A 17,168-nucleotide genomic window follows, 5' to 3' on the forward strand; every position below is an offset into this window, starting at 1 on the left:
TATATTGGCTTTAATTACCTGGGCTGCACGGTGATTGTCGAGCAATGCAGGGGGAGGCATCTGTAACGATCTCTGACGTCAAGCAGCGACATATACAGTCCTCAGCTGTTTGCTTACATGCAATACACTTACTAAGCTCCTTTCTGCCCATCATCAGCATTTCGTCAGTTGAGCACAATTCCTGTACAAAAATAAAGATAGTACCTTTCCTTCCAGCCTTTTTCCTGCCAGCTTGTAAGTGACGGATAGCGTTTGGGTGCATCTGCCACTAATTATGAGTGGTATTTATTGAAATTTTTTCACAGCAGGATAACACCAGTTGTATGGCATCTCAAATTTTGAGCTATACTCCGATTTTAGGCGCTTCTTTTGTAGCAGTATGAATATAGTTGCGTACTAAAAGCTGATGTTTGTGATTAATTACTTAATTAGGACCGATCTTTACTTAAGTTTTCCAACCAACATAAATCAAGTACACTAACCTAACCTTCCTCTCCATCATCTGGACAGTTTCTATGTTGGGGAGTGCACTTGAACTTTCTGTCCAGAAGGAGCAGGCTTTGAGTCCCAGAAAGAGTACTGCCATCTTTAATTTCGTGCCAACTCCCGGGTTGGGGGGGAGGAGGGGCGAGGTGGGATGTCAGCCCAGTCTTGAAACAAAGATATTCCTAAAAAAATTCGGAGTTCCTGCCAAAATTCGAAATTTCTGCCAATAGGGTAGTTTGAGAAGGGGAGAGGGAATGGGAGGAGTGTCAGTTGGGGAAAACACATGACATATAGGGGGTGAGGGTGGGAGTTGGTGTGTGTGTGGTTGTAGGTGGTGGTAATTAATTGATCAATTTAATTAATTTGCATATCACTTTGCTATCAAAAGTAGGCCTAGTCCGGCGGTACTCTACTACTGTGGACTAGATCTTATAGGTCTAAACTTGATACCAGCGCCTTTTAAACATTTCGTGAGCAAGTAATAATCATAAATCTTGAATTGGTGAAGTAAGGCATTTACATTTCTAGGGAGGAATAGCTTGTCACAACCATTTTTGTACGAGACCATTGTGTGAACGAGTACTTGTCACATGCCAATAAGAGATATCCAGTTCCTCCATCACCATTGTGACCTGATCACAGTATCCAGAAGCGACGATTTTCAACTGGTATAGGTGGGCAGGGTAACATGTGTGTCCCAACCTCATCCAGATGAGAGAGATCACATGACGTCTACTAACCTTCACCGAGGTGAACCATGGCCAAGAAGAGACATTTGGTTGTATGAGCTCCAGGTGGCCGCCCTTATAGTGTTGGGATATGATCCATTCACAGTTCCAGTCCTGATGAACAGCGTTCTTGACCGTCGAGTGGAAACCTGTGTAGTGGGTTGATGTTAGCGGTACTGTCCTTCCGTAACGCTCCTCTTAGCGAAGTGGTCAACAGTTTCATTATGGAGAATATCTTCATACCCTTTTACCCAAAGTAAACGGACATCAATTCCCAATGTCCGCGAGTCTATTAAGGCCTCCACAACATCCTATTCGTATCTATTAGTCTGTTTATCAAACAGTGGATGCTGACTTTCTTGACAGATTTTGGAAGTCTGTGAGGATTAATACAAGTCAGAAAGTCTGGGTTCCATTATAAATGACTTCCCTGGTGGCTAGTAACACAGCCAACCGCCTCGCTGCAGTGGTAACACCAGTTCCTGTTATATCACTGAAGTTAAGCACTATCGGGCTTTGCTAGCACTGCCCAGTCTGCTGAGCGCTGTTGGCAAGCGGGGTGCACTCGGACCTTGTGAGGCAAATTGAGGAGCTACTTGACTGAGAAGAGACGGCTTCAGTGACGAAAACTGACGACGGCCAGGAGAGTGATGTGCTGACCTCATGCCCCAACATATCCACATCTAGTAACGCCTGTTGGCTGAGGATGACACGGTGGTCTCTCAGTACCATTGGGTCTTGTGAGCCCTGTTCGGATGGAGTTTGATTTAGAGAGAGATGACCAGTAGCTCAGCGGTGTAGTTAGATGATTTAGGTGGCAGTGCAAGCATAATGGGCTGAAGAAGGCGTGTCCCACACCTGCCACACTTTTAGAGGCAACCCTATAGATGCAAGCGTTTTGTGGCCAATGTCAGGTAAGGAGGTGTTGCAGCTCACGATTAATGTTCATCTCCGTTCTGGAATCGAATGCAAGTACGGCACCGGGTTGAGGTGAAGAAAGTAACAAACGGAGAGTGAAAGCAAGGAAGTTTCGACTTTTGTAGAACTAGTGGTAAAATGTGTTGCCATTGAGGCATGCTAACGTACGCGGTTATATGGGAAGCTTTAAAACACAGAACATAAATTTATAAGAGTAAAAGAAAATGAGATTGGAGGGGAAGTGACATATGAGAGGATGTGGGTGGAGAACTGGGAATGGTCAAGAGACTTTACGTAGTTGCTAGGGGGTGGGAAGGAATGGCAGGTCTGGGGAAGGCTAAAATAGATAGGATATGAAGACCTCAGGTATGATTTAATTGTTTGGAAGGGCAAGGAGGTTAAAATTCTGTGTGAAATAATATGGAGTGTGTGGAAGTGTAATGTAGGTGGGTCATAACGTACCAACAGACCAGGGTTCTCAGGTATGGGGGACACAGTGGGTTTGTTGGTGATGTTTGTTATATAGTTGGGGGCATTTGGCTGTTGCCCAAGGCATAATTCTCTGCCAGATGTTTCACCTTTCGACGCTGGAGACATCTTCGGAAGGTTTAACGACTTAGAAAGCAGTTACAATCTCAAACAAGCTCAGCCACGCAAAGCTCGATTCGTGACGTCATCAGATCGCTTCTTAAGATCGGGAAGTCGTGCAGGCGTATGTTAAGGAGCTTCTAGTGGAGTAGAGTTGGCGCTGTAAGTTTTATTTAGCACTAAGGCCCACAAGTTGTCTAATTTCAGTCCTTCTTCTTTTCTGTTAAAGTTGTTTTTGTGCTTTTGAAATTCTATGGGCTCCCTGTTCATCCGAGCATAGTAATGATTAAGTCCTGATAAAACCACAGTAAAAGAGAAACGAATTTGGTGGTCCTGTTGCATGATTTGCTACTGCTAATTTACCTGTGTGGCTTGGCCACAAGTCTTCTTGTGCTCTTTAAGGCGGATGTCAGTGCTTCTTTACTATGGGTACTTGAGGGTACGGGCAACGCATTTTACAATATATACTCATGTTATGGCTAGCGGCGGGCGTAGCTTTTGTAGAGTTCAAATATTCACGCACCATTCTTGCTGGTTTTAAGACTGTGTCAATTCCGTGTTTTCTGAGTACTGTGTTGATGGAGTCTGTGACAGTTCTTACAAATGAAAGGGAAACTTTCTCTTTTACGGTGTAGTACAGGTATTAATTTCTTTCTCACAGTAGCCGTTTATTCTGAATGCACTTCTTAAATGATGGAGCTCGTCCTCCAAGTACCGTGGTTCACAGATTCTGTTATTCCGGTCTTCCAGTGTGTTAATCATTTAATCACTCCTGTTTTCTGCTTGGTGTGGTGACTGGGATTTTTATGGAGATATCTACCCGTGGGAGTGGGCTTTCCGTAGACTTTATTCCCTTAAATTCCGTCGGGTTTCCTAAGTACCTGTACATCCAAAGCTGAAATTTGAAATTTGGCCTTCTTTCTCTTCTTTCATAATGGACTTTATATCGTTCAGAAAATACTGGGTTAAAGTTTGCGGAAAACGCAATACTGATGAAGACATTCCGTGTGATGGAGCAGATGTCGATACTTTATCAACTGCTACAGGATGCATGTAAGAATGGTTACTCGGATTCGGAAAGGCGGTCAGAGTCATGACGTTCGAGGATTTAGATAGCTTAAGCCGAGATCAAGATCGAAACACCTGCGTTATTACAACGTTGTCTGTGAACAGTGTTAGAGCCCAGCCGACGACGTATCACTTCCTTTAACGACTGAGAACCGGCTGGACGACCTTATTTGGCTGGTCGATCAGCAAGGGAATGCGAGAGGGAATTAATAAGTCGTAACTGCGCCGGAGTGGGCGAGCCAGTATTTGTTTAGTGATAGCCAGGTGCGGTCACGTGGCAACGTCCAGCGCGGGTTGGAGCAGTGACCGCTAGAGGGTAGCGTTGTCCGCTGCGCGGCGCCGGGTCGCCCAGGGCACAATAATTAAACTGCCCGCGTCAGCGCTTTCAGCCGCTCTTGTTGCTCGTAGTGCACGATTCAAGTTGTTCCTGTCCACGACGCTACAAGCGCCAGCGACCGCACACGCCTATAAGCTCAAGGGCCTCGCAGAAACGTAGGTGGGAAAATGTTTCGTTTTGTGACTGCATCCCTTTTTTCGTTTTAGTCTGGGTTTTATGTCCTGCTGGAGCAATTCGTAGGAGAATTAAGAAGCAGTCTTTTTCTTGCTTACACGGCCGTCTGAGGAATACAGAAGGTACGCCCATAAACAAGAGAATGCTCACCGAAAGAAAAGTACATACTCTAATAACTCTCTTATCAGGCTTATCGATAAAAGGCAGTGGTGTGGCCTTGTTCGCAGTCCGTTGTACAAATCGAACCAGTGTAAAAATTAACAATCATGTACCGTGTAAACAAGCTACTAAGTGCTGATACTGTGCCGCTCATAAGTTGGCTATGATGATACGAAGCAGCTTCAACTCCGCTTGGCAGTTGGAAGGACTACCACATACGCTGATGGGCATTCGTCAATAGCTCGTGGTCTAGTGGTCATCATCGCTGCTCCTAGGTTATGGGGTCCTAGGTCCGATTCCCGACTAGGTCGGAGATTCTCTGCGGTCGTGGTCTGTGTTTTTACGTCGTCCTAACCATTACATGTCATTTTCATGGCATAGACGGTCAAGTCACGGAGAGACTTGAAGTAGAAAGACTTGCACCAACCCCACACGGGGTCGGCCGGCAAATAGTGCCGTACGGCGATCATTTCTCACAGAAACAGCTGTTTGTTGGTTTGAGAGCAGTCCCATCTTTTCGGTGAATGGAATGGTCAAGAAATGGGGAAGAGGTTAGATTTTTTTAATGGCCGTCGGCGTCACTCCCGAATGCAAGATGGGTATGACACGCGATATCAGTGCATTTGATCGCTGCTAGATAGTGGTGCAGCGCTGTGGTTATTACGATTCTACTTACATAAAATGTCCACTCATCTTTCGCTGTATCTTCGTCTGCGGTCCAGTCCACACGCCTGTTCTGTTAGAGAATGAAAACTGTACCTCGATTCGAAACGTTGTAGCGAAAGCTGTCGCACTATCCGTATCTAGAGGGCGCAACAAACGTTTTCTAGTATCAGAATAACTGAACTATTAAGTAGTTGGTAGTTTGTGAGTAAAGCTTTAGTATATTGTTGCTTGTTTGATACAAAAACACCACCAAGCCTGTGCTAATCTTAAGTTACAGTTTTGACAATCATACGCAATCAGTCACTCATAATAACCAGCTTATGATTTTAACTGAAGGATTGTAATACGGATTATCTGTGACAGAATGCTTTCTCAGATATTTCACAAATCGATCCCTTTGAACGTTCAGTTCTCGATCGCGACTTGTACAGTGCGCCATGCGGATTTTAGTTAATTTAAAAGTAACAGTTTACACATAAAAATCGGAGTTTTGCGTGCGCGTCTTTCTCACTTGGCCGCGATCACTTTGCGTCACTCCACGGTCAAGTTTAACTCAAAATTCCACAAAATTGTCACTTCCATTTAGAGTTCCTTAAACACGCATCCGAACATGATGAAGGCTGAACTACAAACTGCACTTTCGACTTCACAAATAAAGTCTTTAGCCCACAAAATTTGCCATGAATTTTCTCTCTTTTCATTGGCTGAGAAATGTTATAGCCAACCCTATATCACTGTAAAACAGTGCAATCCCGCTCTATTGCTTTGCACCAGTCACAGTTTACTTGCTTTCGTAATCAATTTATTAAATGAACAATTTTATAAAATCCACAAATATCAAAATAACTCTCTCTTTAAGTAAGGGAATTATCGTAAAATGTTTCTTGTTTGCCCAACCTCACAGACAGGCTACCGAGCGAGGTGGCGCAGTGGTTAGACACTGGAGTCACATTCGGGAGGACGACGGTTCAATCCCGCGTCCGGCCATCCTGATTTAGGTTTTCCGTGATTTCCCTAAATCGCTCCAGGCAAATGCCGCGATGGTTCCTTTGAAAGGGCATGGCCGACTTGCTTTCCCATCCTTCCCTAATTCGATGAGACCGATGACCACGCTGTCTGGTCTCCTTCCCCAAAACAATCCAATCCAACCCAACAGACTGGCTAGTTGTACCTTAGAAATTTTTCCTGAGAGTATGATTCACTATCTCTGTAAAAACAATTATCAGGCTAATTTATTCTCATGTAATAGACATAAAATTATTCATGTATTATATTGCTTTGCATTAACACCTTTATTCACACTAATAACTAAACATATTAGGTCAGAATTAATTAATAGAAGACGTAATAGTCGCAGAAGGTAAAGTTACATTTCCAGAATACATTGTTTTGATTGTTTAAGATTTCATTGTCCTTAAGATGCTAACTCCTTTCGGCCACGGCCGTTACTACTTGGAACTGCTGCGCGATCGGAGTCCACATGTGTCATGCTAGAATCATGACTCATTTTATGTGTTTGCTCGCTAGCTTCCGACTTCTGTACTCGGGATACAAGGCACTACATCTCAGTTGGTAACCGACTACGCGCTAAGACCTAGGTCAACCATGCGCACAGGCACCTAGGCCATCCTGCCAGTCAGATTCAGATTTGCTGCAGTTTCCCCAATTTGCTTAAGGCAAATGACAGGACGATTCCTTTAAAGATGGAACGGCGAATTTCCAACACTATCCTTTGCCAGTCTGAGGTTGGACTCTTTCTCTATTGATCTCATCGTCGAAAGCTCATTAAACCCTAATCCACCTTTTCCTTCATGCCGAAGTCGTGCAAGAACAGAGGCTTACAAGTACTACAGTAACAAGGAAAACTGCCACCTCGAGTCAACTGCGATAGGCAGTATCTTGTTGTCGACTCTGGTGGACGTCGATTATTGTAGCAGCAGACAGAAAGGCACAGATTATACGATATGTTGCTACTGGCTCAAATGGTTCAAATGGCTCTGAGCACTATGGGACTTAACATCTATGGTCATCAGTCTCCTAGAACTTAGAACTGCTTAAACCTAACTAACCTAAGGACATCACTCAACACCCAGCCATCACGAGACAGAGAAAATCCCTGACCCTGCCGGGAATCGAACCCGGGAACCCGGGCGTGGGAAGCGAGAAAGCTACCGCACGACCAGGAGATGCGGGCTGTTGCTACAGCCTCTGCTACTACTTTAGCTCCTATATGGCCCGTACTCAAGTGATAAATCGGAGAATGTCTACCAGCTCTGCCTCGTGACGACTGGGTGTTGTGTGATGTCCTTAGGTTAGTTAGGTTTAAGTAGTTCTAAGTTCTAGGGGACTGATGACCATAGATGTTACGTCCCATAGTGCTCAGAGCCATTTGAACCATTTTGAATGGCTACCAGGTATGAGTCGTTGGAGAGAAATAAAATACGTCAGGTGGGCCAACAGATACTGACAATATACGCAGTTCTGTCCACGTCACAGCTGCTAAGAGATTTTAAAGTTCCTGCGCCCAATTCCCAAAGGATGTAAGATAAAGACCGGGATGACACTAGGTCTCAGGTGAGAGTGGAGTCTCGACATTTGCATTAATCACTTGCCTCTAGCAACTGGTGAAAATGACATGGGGCACAGGGTTGTCACCGACTGGTGACAGTCTCTACATATGCAAGCAGACGTTGTGAAGATTTGTTTTATCATTATTTTCTACACACAATTGACGGGTCCTGGAAGGTATACTCTGTGGAGCATAGCACCTACAGCGGTCTACACAATAATCGTGAGGTTCACATGTGGAGAATATTCACGTCATTCACATGATGTCCTCTCTCTTCAGTGTCTCTGCGAGGTTGGTATTTCTATAGGAACAGGCGTTATGGCCACTGAAAATGAAGCTGAGGCTCTCTGATCCACGAATTACTCAAACTCGTTCGTCCTCTATTGCTGTCATGTGGCCAACCATGCAGTGAAGAAATGAAATGAAATGAAGTATACTTACCTCGAAGTCCACTGTAACTGTCACGTTACAGCGTTTTCCGAGCATAACTATGGTTTCTTATACTCTTTGCTACAACTTTAGACAGAATTTAGGGATATTTCAGCTAGTAGCCATGTGATGAGATGAACAAGGCTCACTGCTGTTGGTGACAACCACGATGTTCAATACAACACCGCAAGTCTAACACGTTTGAGGTTAGGAGCCAGTGAAAAGCATTATGCAGCTCTCAAGTGTAGTCTAACAGCCTGAAATGTTCAATTCTCGTGCCACTGTCCTGCGGGAAATGTTAGTGCAGCATATGTACCAAATTATCCAGGATTAATGGACTATGTTTTGTTTTTTACTACTTGGACTAGGTAGCGATCGTATCTGAATATTTCTCATGATGCAAACACAAAACTTTTCATCCTGTAACATTCATTTCTTTAATCATGAGATCACACTCGCGGTTCTAGGCGCGCAGTCCGGAACCGTGCGACTGCTACGGTCGCAGGTTCGAATCCTGCCTCGGGCATGGATGTGTGTGATGTCCTTAGGTTAGTTAGGTTTAAGTAGTTCTAAGTTCTAGGGGACTAATGACCACAGCAGTTGAGTCCCATAGTGCTCAGAGCCATTTGAACCATTTTTTTTTTGAGATCACACTCACAGAATGAGATGGCGCAGTAGTTACGATACTGTACTCGGATTTGGGAAGACAGTGGTTCAAATTGAAGTATAATTATCTAAAATTAGGGTTTCCATGGTCCCACTATAACCACCCACTTTCTGAATTAGGATGGTTTCTTGGAAAGGAGACAAGGAGACAAGTTATTTGCTGTCGTGCTCTTTTCCAATCCGAGCTTACGCATCTACTCTCCCTAGCCCGTATCTCGTGGTCGTGCGGTAGCGTTCTCGCTTCCCACGCCCGGGTTCCCGGGTTCGATTCCCGGCGGGGTCAAGAATTTTCTCTGCCTCGTGATGGCTGGGTGTTGTGTGATGTCCTTAGGTTAGTTAGGTTTAAGTAGTTCTAAGTTCTAGGGGACTGATGACCATTGATGTTAAGTCCCATAGTGCTCAGAGCCATTTGAACTCTCCCTTCCTTTGATTCCAATTACTCGAAAATTCCCCCCCAGAGCCCTATTAAAAGACGCATTTACTTTCTTGACTATATGCTAGTCGTGTTGCTCTGTATGTGATATACATAAATAAAAACTTCAATATCCGGGAACTGTAATAAGACAAAAATGAAAAACATGTCTCACGAAGGACCTCAGCTTGTAAAAGTTCACCAAATCGAACAAACTCACTCCTGACAGCATACGCACTTATTCTTACATAAGATCAAATATTACATGAATTATTTATATTAAATTCATAGGAAACTCCCACAACACTTTAGAAAACGCGAAGGTGGAAAAAAAGATGAATAAAACGAGACGCGAACCTTCTCCCGATCCACCCTCGGTTCTCGGCGTCTCAGGCAACTACACCGTGCTCAAACTCAGAATGTATCTGTCTCTTACTTTACGTTACAATCTTTCAGAAGCTTTAATCACCGAAATGTTATCGACATCGACAAATCCTAACAAGAACGACATGTTTTCTTGAATCTTCAACGGGTCGTTGTCTTAAAACGGCTTACTTTCATAACACAGGAGTTATAGCTCGAAAATAACTAAATACGAATATTCTTTAGGCAATAATATGAAGTTTTCCGTCATTTTATTAAAAAAATCGTATCAATTATGATTAGTTCTCGAAACATTGAATGTGCTGGTGCTTAGAAACAGCATAGACAGATAGCGTGTAATGTATAATATAAAGCCTACCGAATATGAGCTTCTATTGAACACGGCAAATATACACTCCTGGAAATGGAAAGGGCTGTACAAGCAATGATCACTCGCATGGCACAGCGGACACACCAGGAACCGCGGTGTTGGCCGTCGAATGGCGCTAGCTGCGCAGCATTTGTGCACCGCCGCCGTCAGTGTCAGCCAGTTTGCCGTGGCATACGGAGCTCCATCGCAGTCTTTAACACTGGTAGCATGCCGCGACAGCGTGGACGTGAACCGTATGTGCAGTTGACGGACTTTGAGCGAGGGCGTATAGTGGGCATGCGGGAGGCCGGGTGGACGTACCGCCGAATTGCTCAACACGTGGGGCGTGAGGTCTCCACAGTACATCGATGTTGTCGCCAGTGGTCGGCGGAAGGTGCACGTGCCCGTCGACCTGGGACCGGACTGCAGCGACGCACGGATGCACGCCAAGACCGTAGGATCCTACGCAGTGCCGTAGGGGACCGCACCGCCACTTCCCAGCAAATTAGGGACACTGTTGCTCCTGGGGTATCGGCGAGGACCATTCGCAACCGTCTCCATGAAGCTGGGCTACGGTCCCGCACACCGTTAGGCCGTCTTCCGCTCACGCCCCAACATCGTGCAGCCCGCCTCCAGTGGTGTCGCGACAGGCGTGAATGGAGGGACGAATGGAGACGTGTCGTCTTCAGCGATGAGAGTCGCTTCTGCCTTGGTGCCAATGATGGTCGTATGCGTGTTTGGCGCCGTGCAGGTGAGCGCCACAATCAGGACTGCATACGACCGAGGCACACAGGGCCAAGACCCGGCATCATGGTGTGGGGAGCGATCTCCTACACTGGCCGTACACCTCTGGTGATCGTCGAGGGGACACCGAATAGTGCACGGTACATCCAAAGCGTCATCGAACCCATCGTTCTACCATTCCTAGACCGGCAAGGGAACTTCCTGTTCCAACAGGACAATGCACGTCCGCATGTATCCCGTGCCACCCAACGTGGTCTAGAAGGTGTAAGTCAACTACCCTGGCCAGCAAGATCTCCGGATCTGTCCCCCATTGAGCATGTTTGGGACTGGATGAAGCGTCGTCTCACGCGGTCTGCACGTCCAGCACGAACGCTGGTCCAAGTGAGGCGCCAGGTGGAAATGGCATGGCAAGCCGTTCCACAGGACTACATCCAGCATCTCTACGATCGTCTCCATGGGAGAATAGCAGCCTGCATTGCTGCGAAAGGTGGATATACACTGTACTAGTGCCGACACTGTGCATGCTCTGTTGCTTGTGTCTGTGTGCCTGTGGTTCTGTCAGTGTGATAATGTGATGTATCTGACCCCAGGAATGTGTCAATAAAGTTTCTCCTTCCTGGGACAATGAATTCACGGTGTTCTTATTTTAATTTCCAGGAGTGTAGTACGGTGTCTTGCTTTCTGCTTGTGACGTAGGGAGCGTTGTAGCTTCCTATTTGTTCTATTTTACGTGACACGTTGTCGAAATATCGCAAAACTTATTTTGTGTTGATCAAGACGAAATGGCACCTCAACGAGAAATAGCAGGAAGTGACGGTACAAAACTCATAGCGCGCCACGTCATCGTTAAATTTGTCCCGTGTGCCGTCGGTTTAAGCGTGGTGCTACTTCAATCCGTGAACATAGTTGCTCGCTTCGCTATATCAGCGACATCGCGTTACTCGTCTGCCGGTAGCCCCACGCAAACAAATCGCTGTATTTTAAGTAACAGGACCGTACATTGTCTTCGACGGCGAGTGTTCATCAGAGATAAGGCTATCTTCAGCAGTGCCCCAGGGACGTGTGATATGACTGCTACTATTCTCTATATACATGAATGATCTGATGGACAGAGAGAGCAGCAATGTGTCACTGTTTGTTGGTGATGCTGCGGTGTACGGGAAGGTGTCTATGTCGAGTGATCGTAGGAAGATATAAGATGAGTTCTAATTGGCGTGATGAATGGCAGCTAGCTCTAAATGTAAAAAGAAAGTGTAAAATAATGCAGATCAGTAGCAAAACAATCCCATAATGTCCGAATACAGCATTAGTAGTGTGCTACTTCGACAGTCAGATCGATTAAATATGCAGGCGTGTCGTTGCAAAGCGATATGAAACGGAACAAATAAGTAAGGATTGTAGTGGGGAAAACAAATGGTCAGCTTCGGTTTATTGGGAAAGATTTAGGAAAGTGTGGCTCAGCTGTAAAGAGACTGCATACAGAACACTAGTGCGACCTATTCTTGAGTACTGCTCAAGTGTTTGGGATCCCCACCAGATCGGATTAGAGAAATACATCGAAGCAATTCAGAGGCAGGTTGCTAGATTTGTTACCGGTAGGTACAATAAACACGCAAGTATTACAGAGATGCTCCAGGAACTCAAATGGGGATCCGTGTAGGAAAGGCGACGTTTTTTTTGGAGGAGGAGGAGATTAGTATTTAACGTCCCGTCGACAACGAGGTCATTAGGATGAAATTACAATGAAATGAATACCCCTATCTGCATACAAGCGTTCATATAAGTCAACGGGGAGCGTTGAAAATATGTGCCCCTACTGGGACTCGAACCCGGGATCTCTTGTTTGCATGGCAGACTCTCTATCCATCTGTGCCACCGAGGACACAGAGGATAGGTCATTAGAGACAGAACACAAGCTCGGATTAGGGAAGTATAGGAAAGGAAATAGGACGTGCCCTTTCAAAGGAACCATCCCGGCATTTGCCTGATGCCATTTAGAGAAATCACGGAAGAGCTAAATCAGGATGGCCGAACGAGGGTTTGAACCGTCGTCTTCCCGAATGCGAGTCCAGCGTGTAACGGCTGCGCCGCATCGCTCGATACCGTTCTTTTCGAGGAAGGCTACTGAGAACATTTATAGAACTGAAATTTGAAGCTGACTGTAGAACTAGATTACTGCCGCCAATGCGTACGTTTCGCATAAGGAGCACTAACATAAGGTAAGAGAAACTAGGGCTCGTACGGAGGCGTACAAGAGCTCTTTTCCCCTCGCTCCATTTTCGAGTGGAGCAGGAAAGGAAATGACTAGCAATGGTATAACGTACCCTCCCCCAAGCATATTACGGTGGCTTGCAGAGTATTTATGTAGATGTATGTGTAGACGGAAGGGAAAGCCTTGTTCCGTAGGTACTGGCACGCAGTGTACATGCTGTATTTGCGGATGACTGGATGAAACGGAAGCTGTTCGTGCACTCCACCATCTTCTTGCGTCCGATCTGGTGAAGCAGTCACTGAAAGGTTTCGATGGCTGATAGCAGTCTGTGAAAATCAATGCCATGTCATGGCACAAGAAAGTCAATAACGACGTTTTCACTATTGACTTCAGGACCGATTTTGCGGGTAAGCTACACGTTTTTGACCAAGGAACAAAGGAAAGAAGGGGTAAGAGTAAAACAAAAATCGATTTTGTCATTTGCAATCGAAGCATCACAGCATTTTATTAATCGATTTAGGGAAATCACACGGGAAAGCTAATACCGGGTGACAGGACGGGGATATGAACAGCTGTCCTTCACAATGTGAGCGCAGATTAATGCACAAGGACATTACAGTAACTTCTTTGATTTACGAGAAAACTTATTATTCATTAGCAAAACTTCGCTAGAGTCGAGCACGTAAGTGGGACATTCTGGACAAAAAATGGTTCAAATGGCTTTGAGCACTATGGAACTTAACTTCTGAGGTCAACAGTCCCATAGAACTTAGAACTACTTAAACCTAACTAACCTAAGGACATCACACACATCCATGCCCGAGGCAGGATTCGAACCTGCGACAACACACACACCCATACCCAAGGGAGGACTCGAACCTCCGACGGGGGGGGGGGAACTGCACCTGCACGGACCGCGACAAGTCGCCCTAGGTCGGGCGGCTACCCCACGCGGCTGGTGGCTGCATAAGGGCTCTCTTCAGACTAGTGAAAAGTACATAAGGCTGCTTGCACATTACACGTTTTCGTCCGTTCGGGAGAAAAACCGTACGGGTTTAAATCGTAGTCGGTTGATTTTCACACTTGTAAAGGATGAGCCAGACAATAGGTGATTCTACTTTATTATATGAGCCTCCAAGCGGTAACTTCATTTTTCCATTGCAGCCAAGCCGCGGCCGGCAGTGTTAGCTGCCTGTAAATTCTTTCATCCCACGGTCTAGTAACAGGAAGTCAGCACCAATGAAGGGCACTTTGTTCACGCGCCTCTCTCATGTGCTTACAAGGTAACGCCGCCCCAGGCGTCGCTTAGCAGGCCACGCTCTGGAAAGTTCCATGCCGCCCGCACGGTTTGCTTGGTCCTGACCAATCAGGGCGGAGGAAGCGGCGTGGTGCGTCGAATATACCCGGCCGCCAGTCGCCGGGCCGGCTCTCTTGTATTCTTGCTCACCCGCGAATCGGATTCGCGCCCCGTAGCATTGAACATCTCCCGCTTCTCCCGGTGCTGCGGAACTGTGGACTTAGTTTTGGCAGACAACAACTTTCGGTAGCTTCGCAAACAATGTTCGCTAAATTCTAAGCTCTGGCTCACCCTCACCTCCCTAGGCCTATGTAGCCCCTTTCAACCTGTTTTAGCCATAAATGACCTTTCTCTAAAAATTACCCTGTTATTCCATAACGCCCACCGCTTGCCCATACGCCCACCCTGTACACACTGAACGATTTTTAAACGTTAAACAAGAACATCAGTACCCTTCAAAGTGTGACCTGGTACAGTTCTTATTATGGATCGTGCACAAGTCATTGCGTTATGGAGACTGTATCAACGTCGGAGAAGATGAAGGCGCGATAACCTTCACTGGCTTCATCCAATTAATCTAAGACTTGGGGAAGTCGGGGTTTTCTACACATTATTTGGAGACCTGAGAAGCGACGACCGAAATTTCTTTAGCTACTTTCGTATGTCAGTTGGCTCCTTCGATGAATTGCACGGGAAACTGAAGAATGTTCTGCAACTCCAAAACACGCAATTCAGAAACTGTATACAGCCTATTGAAATGCTGGCTATGACATTAAGGTAAGCTTTTAAATACAGCTTTGTTATTACTGGTGTTTGAACAAATATGCCATTGAAGCTAAATAATACATGTATAAACTCTTATTGCTGTATCATTCAAATTCCATATATAAAATTCTTTCATTATATTTCTATTTACCAAAGTACCATACAAACAGGAAAGATGGTTATGCAGTAAGGTGATATTGTAATAGTAGGAAAAACAATCAAACACACGTAAAATGATCGATTTTATTTATTAGGCTAGATTTGAAATTATGTTGTCAATAAAAATACAATTACGAACAAATATGAAATTCGGAAAATACAAACATTGTAGGTTTCTGATCAAATTATGGATTGTGTTTATTGTTTTGGTAGATTATTTGTGACGTTCCAAAAACAAATTGATAATATCAACTGAAGAAATCAGAATATAAGGAATTACCTGAAGGAGAAATAGACGGACTTGCAACATTTTCACTTTGTGAAGAGTCACTGTGAACAATTTCGTGCAGGTCATGTGATGTCATCTGTGTTTCTGGTTTGGCCTGTGTACATGCGTTGAATCGTGTGCTTCCTTTGAATGATTTCGTAGTCCACATATAGGCCTATGCTGAGACAAGGAATGTTCTTCTACGCTAGTTGTAATCTGACTGGAAAAACTAGACTCTGCATATCGTTGAGGTGGAAATGAAGGTTGTTGAATGTTTAAAAATGGTTGCGGTTGGATAACTGCAGATGGCTGAGGCGTACACTGACGGAATGGCGGATAAGATGGCATGGAAGAGGAGTATCTTGGCTGAGGATGAGGAACTGTTTACTTCTCTTTGTGTATGTTATCAATTACATTTAACACTCCCATTTGAAATTGAAGGAATTCACTGTTAGAATAGTTCTTCAAATGAGGCATTAAACTCTGAAGGAAGGACATCTTACTGCAGGGCGTTTTAGGTTCCAGAGCTTTGAGTATTTTCATCTCAACCTCGTCTGGTTTCTTATGTTTTCTTCCTCCTGTAAGACTGTATGGCGGGTTTACGTTAGTAGAAATCGGAGTTGTAGCACCGGGACCTTAGGCTCCCTGTCTTCGTCAAGTGTTCCTGGTTCAATTTCTGGGTCCAGGCTGTCTACTGTATCCTTTTCGCTGTAGATCTTGTTTAAAAATTGAAGTTCGTCTGAAAATAGGTATTTCTTACGTTTTTTGTCCCCAGATCTACTTTGTTTGGCAGCTTTCTCATCTTTTTTCGATTCGGCGAAACAGTCTCGGAGATTCGTCCACCTTCGAATTACTTCCTTGCCTGTATAAATAAAAATATACTATCTGAGTATATTTTATGAAAACTTTTTTTAATATTGTTAAGTTATGTGATACTTAATGTTCAGTTTTTTTTAGACATTTGGCGAGTGGCTGTACGTTTACGGATCTGCACTGTAGCTACAGGGTTGGAATTTCAATGTCTAGAAAAAATGTTGAAGAAGTATGTGCAACGATTTACTCAGTAATGAGAGAAGAGTGTATTCCAACACCAACTTGTGATACGTGGATGTCAATCGCTTCTGACTTTGAAAGTATCGCTAATTTCCCACACTGTCTTGGCGCTGTCGACGGTAAGCATGTAAGTCTGACTTGTCCGTTTGACTCGGGATCAATGTACTACAATTACAAAGATTACTTTTCTATCGTACTTATGGCTGTAGCAGACGCAAAGTACAGATTTGTTTACGTGGATGTTAGGTTAGTGTTGTTTAACGTCTCGTCGACAACGAGGTCATTAGAGACGGAGCGGAAGCTCGGGTTAGGGAAGGATGGGGAAGGAAATCGGCCGTGCCCTTTTAAAGGAACCATCCCGGCATTTGCCTGAAACGATTTAGGGAAATCGCGGAAAACCTAAATCAGGATGGCTGGAGACGGGATTGAACCGTCGTCCTCCCGAATGCGAGTCCAGTGTGCTAACCACTGCGCCACCTCGCTCGGTTACGTTGATGTAGGGAGCTATGGTAAAGAATGTGATTCATCGATATTTAAGAGGTCCAAATTGTGGACATCAATAGAAAGTGGTTCTCAACCATTACCTTTGTAACAACCTCTTTCAGGGACGAAGAGTCCTAAAATACCATACATCTTTGTTGGAGACGAAACGTTTGGCTTACACAAAAACCTATTGAGACCCTTTGGAGAAAAACACTTAACAGTTGAGAAAAGAATATTTAAGTATCGGCCGGCCT

The sequence above is a fragment of the Schistocerca gregaria genome, chromosome X, assembly GCF_023897955.1.
Source record: "Schistocerca gregaria isolate iqSchGreg1 chromosome X, iqSchGreg1.2, whole genome shotgun sequence".
Taxonomy (NCBI): Eukaryota; Metazoa; Arthropoda; class Insecta; order Orthoptera; family Acrididae; genus Schistocerca; species Schistocerca gregaria.